General features: G+C 36.2%; 1 protein-coding gene across 2 annotated transcripts in view; it reads right to left on the bottom strand.

The window, feature by feature from the left end:
* The window catches only part of LOC116159575 (zwei Ig domain protein zig-8-like), a 631,052-nt gene that overhangs the window by 372,759 nt on the left and 241,136 nt on the right, over positions 1–17,157 (bottom strand). The gene's annotated exons all lie outside the window — the stretch shown is intronic.

The following is a 17,157-nucleotide window of genomic DNA, read 5'->3' on the forward strand; positions in this document are numbered from 1 at the left end:
AGGGTAGGCGGGGATAAATGGAAAAGAAATTTGAAGGTATCGAAATAAGATTGAAGACTGACGACGGACGACTGAAGACTGAAGACGGACGACTGAAGGCTGAAGGCTGAAGACGGACGACTCAAGGCTGAAGATACGACGGACGAAGACGAAGATGTCTTAGTAGTAGGTACATACGTATAACGGGTACAGATAAAAAAAATAAACTAAAAATACAAGGCCAAGATGATGTGGGCCTTAAATGTAGAAACAATATATATTTGGTATGCTTAATTAAATTGGTGGAAGGTGAAATATCGCTCGGATCACAAGGGTTGAAATCCGGCGAGCAAGGGTAAAATATATACTGGTTGTAAGTAGATGGCAAGTCACTAATGCAAATGTGCCTCTCCTCTACTCTTGATCCCCAAAATAGGGTTTCTAAGGACGAAATACTAATTCCTTGGAATAAGTAGAAACTATTTCCCGAGGGTAGAATCCCAAAATTATTGGATTATAGCGGCTACAAAAATTCCGCACCTCACAAGCACACGACAGAATTGACAATATTGACCAAAACGGAAACGAAAACGTAGAAGATTTTGAAAAAAACGAACAGTAATACCATATAATATAAGGAATATAAAAAGTTAGCGGGAAAAGAAGAATATATTTTTGAAAAGATCGGGAAAGAATAGCGTGGTTTACAAGAACTGACAATAGATGGCACTGAAAGCGGATCAGAGGCGCAACATTGAATCAAATAGTATACACATAAGCTTCGAAAATTAGTAGAGTGAAAACAGTAAGGAAAGAAGAAGGGTTTAGATTGTGAAAAGATAAAATTATAAGAAAAGGGCAAGAATCGAAACAAGCGTCTTCGCTTCTCACAAGAAGAGATTTAAGAAAATGGGCACGCCTACGAGACGAAATTCAAAACAAAATAAACCAATTCCTAACCTAAAATAAAAAAAATTAAAGTTAAACTAAACTAAAAATGGACCTGTAACAAGGTTCCTGTAATATCGAATGCACCAAATGTCCAAAGAGGGACCATCGAATCCACTTTTCCTCCCCAACACAGTAAGTATTAACAGAAGAACCTAGAAGATCGGAATGTGAAAGAAAATTGTCAACGTATCTCCAAGACTACGTTTCAAAATAACGAGTTTATATTGTAGACAGCTTTGATTAGTTACAGTCAAAGTTTTATTTAATTAAAGCCGAATGTTCAACGGTCATTCGTGTTGGAGAAGTTCTAATCTCCTATGTTCAATTCTTCAATATGCAAGTCAAATACCCTGTGAGATATGCAACAAACCTTACAACTTTCATATTTTTCAAATGTTTTTCAATAAGCATCAATATCTGACTAAAATTCTTAATTAATGTATATGTTACCGGCAAACTGCGAAAACCGGCATTTTGCAAAATCCCTAGGCATTTTGCGAAATGACCAATGCAGCAGGCAAAGTGAGAAATGGAACTCGACTTTGCACTTCGCCTGCATCTCTTTAGGGATTTCGCGAAATGCCTAAACATTCAGGCAAAGTGAGAATTCTCGGCTATTTTCCATAGATTGCGCGTACAGCTGTGCCAAACGTAAAACCGTCGCGTTAGTACCATCCCCCATTTGATATATTCTCCACAGTAAATCCAAATCGTGACTCAACAGAAACCCCATAGAAGAAATGCAGTCTAAACGTGAGCGCAATATTTAGAGAGTACTTAAATTAAATCACAATCGTCGCGTCGTTTACCATCCAATGGCAACGCTGTATGCGCAATCTGTGGGAAATGACGAAGCCTTCACACTTTGTCTGCATGTTTAGGCATTTCGCGAAATCCCTAAAGAGAGGCAGTCAAAGTGCGAACTGCAGCTCCGTTTCTTACCTTGCCTGTTGCATTCGTCATTTCGCGAAATGCCTAGGCATTTTGCAAAATGCCGGATTTCGCAGTTTGCCGGTAACATATACAAAAGAATAAAAAATGGAAATGTTACAGATGTATTTCAATCATCATCACAGTGTTTGTTTGCTGACAAACAAATTCCGTGAATTCGCACAGTCCACAACAGCATCAATATCATGGTGCGACCTTCAAAATACAAAGAGTATTCGGAGAATGGGTATTCAGATGCACATTTTACATAAAAGATAAAAATCGGGCACTTAACCGACGACGCCACATGTAGTTTCCTTTTTTTTATACAGTGGGTAGTACCAATAAAGCACTTAAACTCTGCCAACTTGACCGATGCCGGCGACGTTGCTTTCAACGTTCACTTCTGACCCTTAAGTGATCTCAGAATTTGTCAAGAACCTCCTCACAAAAGTATGCATCAGACAATTGTAGGGATGAACGTACGCAACAGAATACTGTATAATATTAAAGTAAAATACCGACGACGCGACGTTCAAAGCTTTCTATACATAGTGGTACTTATAGTAGCCGTTTTGGTATTACACATCAGACAGCCTTTCATCTAGCCAAAGTTTGTAATACCGTCGCCGAGCATAACAATAATTAACTTGTAACTATTGCTACGATGACCAGCGTTTTGCATAAATTTAGACTGACACAACTAATTTGCATGCAACGTAGAAATCTGTTCGTGTCACCCGTACTTTAGATGCCATGTAGAACTTCGGAGTTATTAGCTTCAAACAGTTCCAACATCTAAAACATTAACTCATCTATGAACTTAATACAGCAGCTTAATTAACACAATTTAACATTGCGGGATGTCACGTTCCATAAGGATCAACGCTCTGTATAAGTTCACCAAAGTAGGTACTTTTACTGAATACTACCCCAAATTAAAAAATTCTAAATAACTTTAAATTGGGCGGTATGAAAAATGAAACAATTTCCACGTTTGATGTAAAGGTGGTTGAATCCAGCTTTATTATCCTATGTAGCTCCAAAGAGGGATGCAGTTTGTGTCGTCCGGATTGTTTAAACGGATGAAAATAAGGTATAAAAACCCGACGTTTCCTTGTAAGCCTTTCACAAACTGTGGCTACTTATTTCCATCCCATAAAGCACTCAACGGAAAGAAAACAAACGCGCGGTAAAGTGGAAATGTAGAAAGTAGACATCTCCGACCACAAGGGGTTGCGACGGTTGCGAAACAAATCTTAATTGTATTGTCCTTCGTGTTGCTACCAATACAATATAATTAACTTATACCAACACACTTTGATTGGATAGTATCATCTCACTATCAAATTATGTATACAGGGCGTTTTAAATAAATCTTGAAACAGTTTCATATGACCGAATAATTCGGGCGTTTTTAAAATTGAGAAAATTGCAATCTGGCCAGTAAAATTATTGCCTCTTTTCGTTTACCGTCGTGTAGTTAAAAAACCTGGACAGAAATGTTTATTCGTAGTAATAATTGCATTACATTGATTGATTGATCTCCTCGTCCAAGCGTTATTGAATGGATTGCAGATTGTGATCTCCTGCACGACCGACCTATTGTAATGATTTATTTTATTCATTACAAAGCATTATTAGTGTTCACGGTTTATTATTTGTTGAATGGTCCCCGTAACATTTTAAAGCAATTTAATAGATGATATTATTGCAATTTTACCGCGCATTGCGTGTCGTTTTTTACCTTCTTTCATCGGTAACAGTATCCAGTTACAGTTCTTTTAAATAAACAGCTGAAGCGTAACTTACAACGCATGGAATTTTAATTGCCATCATCTCTGGCGATTGGATCTATAAATTGAGGATTTTGAAATATTGTTGGAAGGATTTCACCTATATAACTCTTATAGTGAGGATTTTAATTGCGTTCTTCCTTTATATCGTCAGTTCCGCCATTTACACTACATACAATTCATATTCGACCTAAAAGTGCAGTAACCTTGGAGTAAATTCACCGATACCTGCGAGTGACAAATCTGCCACCTACTGATACTGTGAAATGGGTCAACGGATCATGAAGGAATTTAATATCAGGATTCAATCCTTAACAAAGGAACAACTTCCGTAAGTCTTTAGCATCTTAGTTAATAACTATTTTGCCCCTTCAGGGTTATATGCGATTACATTTAAGTAATTTGTGAACTTCAGTACCTATTCAGAATCTTTGCCATCTTTTTGTGGTTCAATGGTAGAGCGTTGGGCTATGAAGTCGGAGTCACGTAATTGAATTTTGCTACTGTAGGAGCACGAAATTTATCTGCGGAAAAAATAAAACAAACTCGGTCTCAGGACTAGGCGGGGACCGTCCTGATACAAATAAAGCACCCCTCGGTAATCTACAGATTATTCGCTTTTTGCTCGCGGCTGAACGCGTATTTCGCACAAAAATAAAATCACCTTACGGTAATTTACAGGTGATTAACTTAATTGTTCTCACTCCTTCGCGCTAATTTTAACACAAAATAAAATTCACCCTATGACAATTTTCAGGTGATTTAACTTAAGTTTTTTATCTACGAGAATTTCTAATATAGCACATAAAACCGCCGTGCGGTAATTTACAGGTGGTTCACTTGACACCGCTTGGTTCAATGGGAATTTCCTGTCGGTTTTCCCTGAACAAGCAACTTTAACACAAAAGTAAACGCTTATCATTACAAAACGGTCACAGGTGCGGAGTCCTTTGTGGTAAGTTTAGTCCTATACAGTCTCCTATAAATGTTTCCTATCCGAAGACTCCACAGGGGGATGTGCGACGGTATGGTCAAGACTTTCCGCCTCGCTCGCTTTTTTACTTTCCGGAAAGTAGGTATTGTAATCGTGATAAATTTTCGATGTGCCAATATTGCGTTTTCTGGACACAGACCCCAAAAAACTGATTTTTAGCTTAACGTCTGTGGGTGTGTGTGGGTGTGTGTATGTGGTTCGTTTTTTGTGAACACTATAACTAAAAAACCCCTGAACCGATTTGGGCGAAATTTGGGGTGCATATAAGGTGGTATGGGGAATCGAAAACATCCTATTTTGGTTTTGATCCGTAACCATCTTGATGGTTGTTGAGGGCGTCAAAAGTTTAAAACAGCCATAACTGCTTGAACATTTTTTAAAAATTATTTTCGCATACACTGGCCAAAATGGCTTAAAAACAGAGACTTGCTATAACCTTAAAAAACTCTACACAAAAGTTTATAACAATAGTTTTGTGAGTTCCTTTGTTTTCGAGAAGTTTTAAATTGAAAAGTTAAACTATTTATTTTATTTTTCTAAATTTTTTTCTAAAAGTAATCAGAGTAAAAAATGTTAATTACAAAAAAAGATGTGTCTTGATGAGATCTACAAAAAAGGCTTTACACTTTTTGCATCGGGTTCAAAATAAAGGCGCTAGAGGGCATTTTTTAAATGTTATACTATGACCAACCAAAGATAATTGCAATGACTCTATTAAAAGTAGTCGGAAAGTCAAATCAGAAGTTTACCTGACAACTAGTTACAAAATCTTTAAAGAATGTAGTCTAGTAGTGTATATCGGGTAAAGGAAAATGTAACTCAAAATTCGTTTTAAAGGACATATGGCTCACCTTATATACAAATCGTAATTTTGCAAGTAAATAGAACGGATGAATTGAATTGTTATAATAGTTTAGATACTTGCAAAAACACATGATTCCTAATGGTCAAAGATTTGGGAAGCCAATTCGGTCGTTCACTTGGAATTATAGACCATTCGCACCTTAGTATGCAGTATGGGGCTTATGGAGAAACAGTACATGCTTGCCAAACTTATTATAGGATCGATTACTGGACCGTAAAACGGTAGTTTAGACACTATTTATTACTTTTTAACCTAACCTCAGAAGTCAAAAAGGTAAATTAATAACAAGTTGTAATTTATTGTTTGTCAAATGTGGCCGAGAACAGCTTGTATTTATTAAGTCCCCAAAAATTTACAAATGTACAGTATACATATTAGTCACTGGAATCGAATTGAAATTCATCGGAAGATGACTGCGACACTTGAATTATAAATTCTTCAACATCATCTTGAAGATAATCTGCTGCCCACATGCCATCTTCGATAGTTTTCACGTGATTGACATAATGTTGCCAATTTTGAACCGTAACTTGTGAATAACCCATTTTTATTAATTTTTCCATGTCCTTTATTTTAAATGTTTTGTTATTCATTTTGATATGATGTTTAACTTGAGCCCACACCATTTCAATGGGATTTAATTCACAATGGTATGGAGGTAAACGGAGAATCTCGTAACCTTTTTCTTGTGCAATAACATCAAGCTTATTTTTGTCGTAGTGATGCCGAACATGCGCAACAGAAGCCAGTAGGTCTCGTTTTAATGGATTTTCTTCAATCGGTACATTTTTCTCACGAAGCCAATCTATAATGTGTTCTTTTCTCCACGACATTGTTGGTATCTTCTCCAACTTTCTACTGTGGTACGAGGCATTGTCAATAACAATGACTGAATTCGGTGGCACATTTGGTAGAAGCTGTTCAAAAAACCACTTTTCATAAGTGTCTGCATCCATTTCGTTGTGTGCATCAGCAGTGTTCTTTTTGCAGAGAAAAGTCAGTTCCGCGCCCGGAATAAAACCATTATCACCACCAGCATGTACTAACGCAAAGCGAGGCCCTAGACCAGTGGGTGATTTTAAACCTGTACTGAGTCCTTTGATGAATGCCTGACGATTGCTTTCAACGGTGGTGTCATGCCACGCCCTGCTCACCGAATGACCAATGTTAACCCATGACTCATCCGTATACACAATATTTTTACCTAAAATATAAATATTATGTAATTTGCAATTAAATATAATAAAAAGATTAAGCACCTTCTTCTCTCAACTTCCTGATGCGACGTAGGTATTTATGTCTCCATCGTATAATATCATCCCGTTCAATAAGGATACTCTTGCGGCCAACCTTCTTAAATTCAAAACCCATATCTTTCAAGAGATTGAATAATGTGGTGCGTTTAAATTTGGGTAGATCGTTATCGTCATTTACGGAAGCTAAGATGCTGTTCATAGTTGGTGGAATATTTGTAATGAAGAAGTTATGCACTTTACGTCGAATAACTGATTGCACATTTTCATCATACACATGAAGACGATCATTGCTTTGTTTCCCTTTTCTTTGCTTGCGTTTTTTCGGGCTTGATACACCTTCGTTTCCGTCTTCCTTTTTAATGGCATAGATGCTCCGTTCAGAACAACATAAAGCTTTACTTGCTTCTTTCACAGCTGCAGTAACGTTCATCGTTCCCGAGAAATAGTTCAGCACGTTGATAATGAGGTGTTTCTCCTTCCGGCTAAAACACTCTCCTTTATGGCGTTTCACGTTAGCAGATCCTGCTTCAGCTTCGGCTTCCATTTAATGGGATATTCTAAAAAGATGAAATCAAATAACGGTTCTACAAGAACACTCAAAGTTACCTTGTATATAAAGTACGAGATGGAGGCGTTCTTAAAAGAACGATTTTTAAAGCAATGAGACAATAAAATGTGTTAAATACGAAAGACAAAAACGAACCACACACGTAATGACAATACAAGAAGATTTGACGTTATATTTTGTTTTAAAGCTTAAATTCAATCATATGTAAGTTTGGCATCATTGCGGTAAGGAATAAGGATAGCGTTATTGAAGAATGACGCAAATTAGTAAAGGAGGGATATAGTCCATAAGACCCCATACTGCATACTAAGGTGCGAATGCTCTATAGTGTAAATATTTCCACTTTTGTTAAACATCTTCTAAATGACAAAAAATAAAAATTGGATTTTGGTACATATGTCTAACTTGATATATCCCTTAAAAATAGCGATAACAATGTTCAAAAAAATTACTGATGACGTCATATCTCAAATCGTCAGAAACATCGGATACCGAAAACCGTTTTATTCAACGTTTCACGTGCCCTGAATAGTCCCGGATCTGAATCAACCGTTTGGTCACGTAGAACCCATTAAGTTGTCTGTATGACGCGACAGACTGGCGCTAACAATTCTTCTCATGTCACTAATCGGTCAATACGGTATCGGCAAACATTGACCTAGTAAACAATAGAGCGACAAACTTTTGGAGAAATCTGCCCAATAATGAGACAGCCCTGAAAATCTTATAATACTCAAAACTAAATCCTAAGAAAAGTTGTAAAAAATTGTACTGTATAAGATTTAAAATCGTGTAATATCGAAAGTGAGTGAAGGAGCCACATTACAAAGAACCGAATAACTCGAGAAGGTCTCACAAGCAGAAAGTGAGTACCTACACAAATAATTTACGAGTACAGGCCTTGAATTTGCAGTTCCATTTTAAAAATTTGAATAAATCTAAAACGTCACACATAACACCCGTTAAAAGTACTTGTGTCCCTGAATCCCTAAATACATTATTAGGTTATATACAATAAACTTAATTTGAATTTATAAAAGGGCGAATTTCCCAGACGAAAACCCCTCACGTAAATTACTTTAACGTTTGTAATTACTACACCGCGTCGTTTGTTTCCTTTTTCAATCGTGAACAAGTAAAAACTTCCATGAAATCTAAACGCGGATTGCATTAGTGGTGGCCATAAAGAACTTTTTCCCGTTTTATTCACATAAACCCCAAAGCTCGGCTTATTATTAAAAGACAAACATCAATAATGTAAACGAAAGAGTGTTAAGTGAACAATGCGTAACTTTCCCCGAGACCATAAAAAATTATCAGTCCAAAAGGAAAAGTTCTAAGCCATAAACTTTAGCGGTAAAACTCTTCGTAAAAATGGAAAAGAAAGAAGACTGTAAAACATTACTAAAGCAACGGTTCCTTGGGGATTGTCTACCTACACGTGTATTCATCAGTTGAGCTCAGAGATGCTCGTCGCTCGATTGCGTTTTAATTAAAAATGAAACATTCTGAGGTCCGCGTCCTTTTGCGAAAAGTGCATTGAAAGGATTATTACATCACACTTTTACAGTGCCGCCGCCTAAGGATATTTAATAATTCAAATTCTAATTTAGAGGCTTCGCCAGGCTAACCAAACGTTAAATAAAGATTACAAAACCTTTATGTCGAAATAGTTCTTTTCCATCACCCCAACGTATGTATTAAAAATGTATTTTGAGCGACGTTAATGAATTCTATTCAGAGTCAGAATTCTTTCACTTGTTTGCTTTGTGGTAGCACAGAAATATATACAACGTGGTAGTGGTACGATGAGAAATTTTCAAGTGATGGGGGTGCTGAAAGACACTGATAAATTTCTTATCCCAGAAATGCATACAAGAACTGTCCTTAGCCAGTAAATTGGTCGAATCGATGAACATCGCTTTTCGGCGGGCCTCTAAACTTTCAGCAGAGGAAATCAAACATAACATCGGAAAGGATCCAGAATCCAGATGGCGAAAGATTTAGTAAGAAGAACTATGAAACTGGGAAAAGAGACATTATAATACGATACGTCTATGTAGCTTGAGGTAATAGCACAGCAAATTCGCACGGTAAGAAAAGAAGGTAAAGGGAGAAACTAAAAAAGTCTACGGCATAGGATACAAGGGATTATATTAGTATGACTAATCTTACCTTGCTCGAAGCAAACCTAGCGCGGTAGAAAATCCGAATAAACCGCTGTTCCAAAAGCTGCTGCTAATTGTCTTTGCTTGTTAAATCGTGTTAGTTGAAAATTATTCATTACGCAGAATAATTGCACAACTGTATTTAAATTGGCAGGTACAAATTCAAATAATTAATGTTTTACAGCAATTCTGTAACAAGATATTCAACAAATGGTGTATAAATATTTATGTGTGCAACTGTGCACTGACCCTGCGAAAACGAGCTATAGACAAAACACCTCAAACCTACCTAGCTCTTTAATGACATTTCTCTCAGTGCACATTCGTACCCCGGCATAACAAAAGAAATTCAATTCTGACTTTTACCTAATTCCAAGTAAATAATGGTCAAGATCAAACACTGTAAACTCCAAAGGGGGGTCATGGATCAACCAAATTAATCGTAATTGAGCATGAGGCATCTATCTAAACCGTCAAAGGGGTCGAATAAACACACGACTTGCATGATTTTACACAAACAAAATTTATTCTGCGACCACAAATGAAACTACACACAAAATCCTACTTAACTTGGGGTACAGAATAAATAAACCCCGCATTATCGTTCGATTACAAAATTAACAAACATCAAGGAATATTAAGATTACTTACAGTTTCTCAATAAACATCCGAGCACACAATACACTAATTGTGAAAAATGACTACGCGCTTAACCGACACGTGATGCACAAAAACTTGTTCTTCTTAATTTCTTCCTCAGACAGGTTGAAAAAACGTTGATTGTGATATTTGGTCTAACGCAAAATACGCTACCGATTACGGCTATCCGTCTGACATGAACGATAACCTTTATGAAACTGATATTCCAGGCACGTACTGAACTCCTTGACGGAACAACGAATTTGCTTACAACGAAACAAGGCAACTACTTAGCCACTAAGACCTTGACAAGCGTACCGTCTCAAATTTAAAAAAAAAAAAACAGCAATTTGACTTCAAGCTTTTCAAAAAGCTTCTTCGATAGTCCGCAACTTGTAAACGGTTCGCAACTCGGCCTCCAAATGGGCAAAAAGCTTTTTCAACAGTTCGCAACTCAGCTTCGAACTTGTCAAAAAATTTCTTCAACGCAACGCAAAAAGTTTCTTCAACGGTCCGCAACTCGGCCTCGAACATGTCAAAAAGCTTCTTCGATAGTCCGCAACAAAGCCTCGAAGTTGGCCACAAATGGATTTAAACGGTTCGCAACTCGGCCTCTAAACTGGAAAAAAGCTTCTTCAAAGGGCCGCAACTCGGCCTCACACTTGACGAAAAAGTGACGTACATACGCAGACTCCAGTATTTAAACGGACTTCCCTCTTCCAACAACTCGAAAATTTCTTATCCAACTAACGACCCTGGCAACTCGCTAAACCAATGAACACCTTATGAGAGGACGCTTATTTTGGTCAAAACAAATTGATAACGGAAGTTGAGATAAAAATTTTCTTAAAATAATTCTGAGTAAAACTCTGTCTTTTACAATGAAGTAAATAAACAAAACCTTGAATACATGATAGATACAGAAACTCATTTTGTGTTTATTCGTAAGTAATCCCACGAGATTGATTAAATGAATTTAATAAGCAAATGATCTAAACCTCCAAAGATCTCCAAGGGAGCCTATAATTGGTTTCGTCAGGTCTGTCTTAAAAACCTATAATATTCTAATATAATAATAGATCTTATGTGGGTCCTTAAACGCCTATAAATTAGGTTTATAGACCTTTAAGGATCTTTCAAAGTCGTAAACATTCTTAAAGGAGGAGTGATATTGTCTCGCTTTCCTGCATTTGCTTTCCCGTAGCAACCGCTACCGAATCCGATTATTTACTGTTCCCCACATTTTGTCCAGGCAACGACAACGACAACGCCCGAAGCACTCCCGTTCCGCCGTCTTCCGTCTTTTATTACCCGAAAACCGTAGATTAAGTGTTCGTCACGCCACGCCTTACGTATTTCGAAAGTTTAAAGAACGCAATTTCTACCTCATTCAACTTTGGGGCCTACAAAGAATACGTAAAGCATCTATAAATAATGTACACGAACGGTTCAATTAAATCTTTTTAACTTAGCAGCGTGCACTAATAAAACTGTGGGAAATAAGATATTGACAAACGGGTATTATGTAGTGTTGAACCAGACCGTTCGATTAAAATTAATAAAAAAGCGATTCCTCAAAAATCAATTATACTCTCAGAACACAAGAGCGCAAATTTCCGCTTGACTTAACGGTAAATGTAATCGATCTCTATCGCTCTCATTAAACTGGAAGCCAGAAAAAAAACGAGAAAAAAACTAAAATAAATGAATTCTCGTTCGTAATTAGACGACAAGAAAATAAATAACTTTCTCATAATGTATAACTTTGTTCCGAAGCGCAAAATTAATTAGTTACCGCGCTTTCAAATTCTGCATATCTTTATATATTACAACGTAAAAGATTTTCAACTTCGTCTTCAATTAGGGTTGCAATATTTTAAAAGAAATTTGAGATTAAAATCAGATATGAATTATGTATGCCGTTTTATTTATTACATCGGTTACGGCATTCCGAGGAACGAATTCCTGGATCTAAAAATTATTTACTTTTGATACGAGGCGGCGGTCGTAAAACCTGGTTTTGCGGGACGACGAGCCAACCTTGCGAGGTTTGTTCTTCTCTCTGTTCTTGTACTGTTTCGCTTGGAAGGAAAGTGTAATTATAAATTAAAATCCCAGTTAATTACAAGGCGGTAAGTGCTCAAAGAGCATTACAGTATTCACCTCAGAGTTTGGTTTCGAAGTTTCTAAAGTGCACAAAAGCATAAATAGATTACTACCTACCTACCTACAGTTTCATCTGCGTAAAGAGACATTATCGATCGGCTTCAATTCAATTTTGAGGTAATATGTTCACAAACGCCAAGGCTTTAGATACGAATCTTGGATTCTCTTTGGAAATTATCTTCTCATAAATTAGTATGAGTTTGCAATCTACTAAAGTACACACGACCCTCCTTTATTATACTGATTAAGGGAAGACTCAAGAACTAACATGCGAAATATTTAACTCCTAAACACTTTTATTCATAAATCTTGTCTATTCCTATACGTTGAGTGAAATCTACAAATAATTATATTCACATTGAGTTTAATAAAACATTCCGCTGAAATAATTCCAGATGAATAATAGACTTAATCTTTCAATTAAGTTCAATTACAATTCAAAATAAACAAAACAATTATTCAAACAAAATCAAAGATCATTAATTCTGCTACAAATCACAACCGATTTCAAATACGAATAACATGTTTCAACTTGTGTCCAATCCCAAATTATAACCACATTTAACCTATAAAATAATTGAAATTCAACATACAGGGTGACTCATCGTTATTTTATGTGCTGATACCAAATAAAACGTCCGCATAGCGTAGTTTACACAACAACAGATACAGGTATGATTGTAACTTCGCGCAGTTTTGGCACACCACATTACTGTCAATAACTTTGTATCAACATTTCAACTAAAAAGCACTTTTTAAGCCAAAAGTAAGCGACGGAACGTGCGGAAGCAGATTTTTTTGTCATCAAAACGAATCATTTCTATAGGGAGCTTTCCTTCAGAAAATCTGATCGGCGTGCGGGAGCCATTACTGCCAAGACTCTTTTGCTAGAATTTCGAATAAATAAGGCTATCCAGTAAAATGTAGTTAGAGAAACGGACAACCAAACCAGGGAAATTATAACTATTTTTTTGCACTCCTTCGTTTTAAATCGCGTTTTCCCAATCAAAGACGAACGTCGGGAACGTCAATTTTACAATTGACTATCTACTTTCGCGCACTAGTGCCTAAAAATTCAACGAAATTATCTATTTAGTGCGGATCATAAACTAATAAGTAGCATGATGGAAGAGTAAAAAAGAAAATATAAATACACTTTACATCATTCCCTGTAGTACACGGGCAAAAATAAGCTTAAACCAGAAGTTTTGAACAATAAATTGACATTTTAAATTTATAAATTTCTACTTTATCGGCATAGTGGACTTGATTTTTTCAAACGAATTATAATGTCGCAAAATTCACGCGAAAAGGATTTGAATTTATATCAATTCGATTTAACTAATCCGTGCAAAAAATAGAATACATTTTACGTGCGTGAACAGTATTTGCTTGATTCGCGCGAGATGCGTCGCTCGTGCGCGTTGCGCACTCGCGCCGCCAACCTTCGCGCTCATCTTCAAAATAACTGTTCCCGCACTAATAATGTAAATAACTATTCCCGAAAGGTGTAAAAGTTCTTATCGAAATGCAGTGGAGTGAAAAATTAACAGTGCACGGAAATTTTTACTCGCGGCGATTCAAATTTTTTTACTCCCGATTTTTACATCCCGATACCCCCGTATCCTTACCCCTGTGTATCTCCGGGCAATTTTGAGGCCAGATGAGAATCCAGCGACCGATTTCCAAGCTATTTCCTAGCACTGTTAGCACCGTAGCGCCGCCCCTGAACATCTCTCAACTCAGATCTTTCATCCGATCAATAAACATCAAAAATAATGATGGAACATTATGTATATGAGAATATTTCAATTTATTGAGTAAATCTAAGGAATTATTTAGAAGTAAACACACCGTTGGTTTGTTTCGTTTGGATTTGAATTTCAGTGTTTGTTTTTCCTATTAGAATTGTTTGTAATTGCGTAGTTTTCGTTTTAATTTTTGTTCAATTTAGATAAGATGTGAGAAGTAGACACAGCTGGTCAAGTTTGCGTTATTTAAAAACGGTTACATCTGGTCGTTGCGATAAGAAGTTTTATTGTTAGGCAAAATCCAAATAACGCAGTTGTTCTAGTGGTGATAACAAAGACGCAGGTGTTTCGTAGAATTGCGCGTTTCATGCTGGAGAAGTGGAGACGTTTGGCGTGTTATTGGCGATTTATTTCAAAATTGGTAAAGAAGTAGTTTATTTTATGGTGGCAGTGGTGTTGCCTTAAATACTGTAAACAACAAGAAAACGAGGCTGCTAGTTTCGCGACGATTGAAGGGCGTGTACATTTGTCTACGCTAAATTCTTGGACAGTCAGCACTATTTGTATACTTGAGGACGCAGTTCGTCGTTTTTATAATAAATTTGTGCAGGAACAAGTTAACCAAAGTGCTGTAAGAAATTGAATGAATGAAAATAGGTAAAGTTTCTTGAGGATGCCCGCGAGTGTTTCTTTCAGTTTCAGTGCGCCTAGTATCGCGAACTTTGTACCACCAGCTTATTTAAAGTATTGAGAAAAAAACTGTAATTTTTTACAATTTCTTTTTTTAATTGTCGACCGCGTGCGGGAGGGGTAAAATACGAAAGCGTAGAACGGACAAGGTAGTTCAAATTATGGGGATTATACATAATCCAGAGATATAAGTCGGGATTATACTTAATCCCGAGATATAAGTCGGGATTATACTTAATCTCGAGAAATAAGTCGGGATTACCGAGATATAAGTCGGGATTATAAGTAATCTCAAAGTGTAAATGAGGATTATACTTAAGTATAATCCTCACTTACATCTTGGGATTAAGTATAATCCCGACTATTATATCTCGGGATTAAGTATAGTCATCACTTATATCTCGAGATTACGTATAATCCCGACTTATATCTCGGGATTACATAATTTGAACTACCTTGTCCGTTCTACGCTTTCGTAGTAATTTGCCCAAAAAGCAGTTGTAATTTTTTTTCTTTCAGGGATTAAGTTTTAATTCTTTCATATGTGTTTAAGAATAAATTTTTGTAATTGCTAATTCGAATCCATTGTGCGACCCGGATTGTGTTTTCATGTCAGATTTTTTTTCGTAGTCAAGAATTATGTCAGGTGTAATTGGTGTAGTTAAGAGCATTTGTAACGTTAGCGTTGAAGTCGGCTGGCCAGACTCGAAAGGGGAAATTCCAGTCCCTTCTCCCGCCACATTTTTAGAGGAAAGTCAAATTTGGGAAGGGGATCGTGCACTCGTGTCGCGTTATCGCGTATACTGATACTGATGTACTGCATTATACAATATTGAATATGCATTCACGATGCAATAATCTTCTTTACCGCTGACCGTAAAGGACAATATTTCTCTTTTCCCTTTGTAAGTATGTAATTAGAATTACAAATACAAAGAGAAAAGCAAAGACAACTCAACGCTTATTAAAATAAAATGTAGGTATAATCAATTAGTCCAGTCAAATTACCGTTTGGGCTGGATGTTCTCATTTCACTCAACGAAACCAATTGTACTGTATGTAAAAAAATCCGCTGAATCTGAAAATCATAGCCCCCTGGCCGGAAACTCCCGGAACATATTGTTATAAACAAAGAACGAAGAAAAAATGGCAAAATGTCGTTTCTTTTCGCATTTTACTTCAATTATCTCGTTAACTATTGCTCTGAGGGAAAAAATGAATAGAAATGAATTTGTTTATACTCGAATTGTCTATAAGATACAGTTGGTATGGAACGTTCATTTTTAAAAGTTATAGTTTTTTATGGCAAAATATAAAAAAGTAATCCCGAAAATTAACAATCTACGAGCCCTAACAACTAATTATTGTTAAGACAAGCCATTTAATGTTTCCGTTATTATCGAGCTCCTAGCGAGTTTATAATTTTCGGTGTCTGTCCGTCCGTCCGTTAGCGCGATATTTCGATAACGGATGGACGGATTACGATGAAATTTTGTAGGTGGTTTCTTTATCAAATTTGTAGATCGGAGTTCGTGAGTTAGTAATGTAGGTCAAAAAATAAGGAAGACCCTTTTGACATCTTCGTTAGTTATTAACCGAATGGCATGAAATTTAATATGGGCATAGCTCCAGCCATATAATACGCAATTCCAAAATTTGAGTCTAATCGATGCAACACTCACAGTGCCCTTTTCACATCTCGACCGTCGCCGTTCCCTTCACTTTTTGTATATGTGTCATCAAATCGTTTTAACTCATAAACCACAGTATCTTTATAATAAAATTACTTTCCGTACAGACGTACACCATCTCAATTTACGTAACAAAGGACTTATGACTATTCCAGCTCATAGGTATCATCTTTTCGAAGGGTGTTTTTCTTATCAAATTGCAAAACAATAATACAACTCGTTGCCAGCTTTTATCAAAAATCTTTCCTTGAAGCCTTTTAAAACACAAACGCGACTTTTACTTTATAGAAGTCAAATCCAATGTTAACCAGTTCTTTTAACACTTTAAGTTTTTTTTTATTGTGTTTCTACATTATTATTAGTTTCATTTTCACATTTTTTTAACAAACGCAGGTATACCGTTTTATTTAAGAGAAACATCACTCATTTCGCCATAAAAAAATGAAGTGTATATTGGGGTAAAGTGGAAGAGCAGACCAATTAGTCTGAACTTCACCCTTTCACTATTATATATTTGATATATCGTTATGCCTTATTTTTCATTTTTGTGTTGTTACTTTTGTATATAATATGTGAATAAAGGTCATTATTATTATTATTATTTATGAAACGAATTGCAAACTTTTTTATTTATGAAGGTATTTATATGAAATTTGATACATATAGGCACTTGGATTAAACTAAAATCTTATGTCAGTTTCAACATTTGGTTT

The sequence above is a fragment of the Photinus pyralis genome, unplaced genomic scaffold, assembly GCF_008802855.1.
Source record: "Photinus pyralis isolate 1611_PpyrPB1 unplaced genomic scaffold, Ppyr1.3 Ppyr1.4_LG1, whole genome shotgun sequence".
In the NCBI taxonomy this organism is placed as follows: Eukaryota; Metazoa; Arthropoda; class Insecta; order Coleoptera; family Lampyridae; genus Photinus; species Photinus pyralis.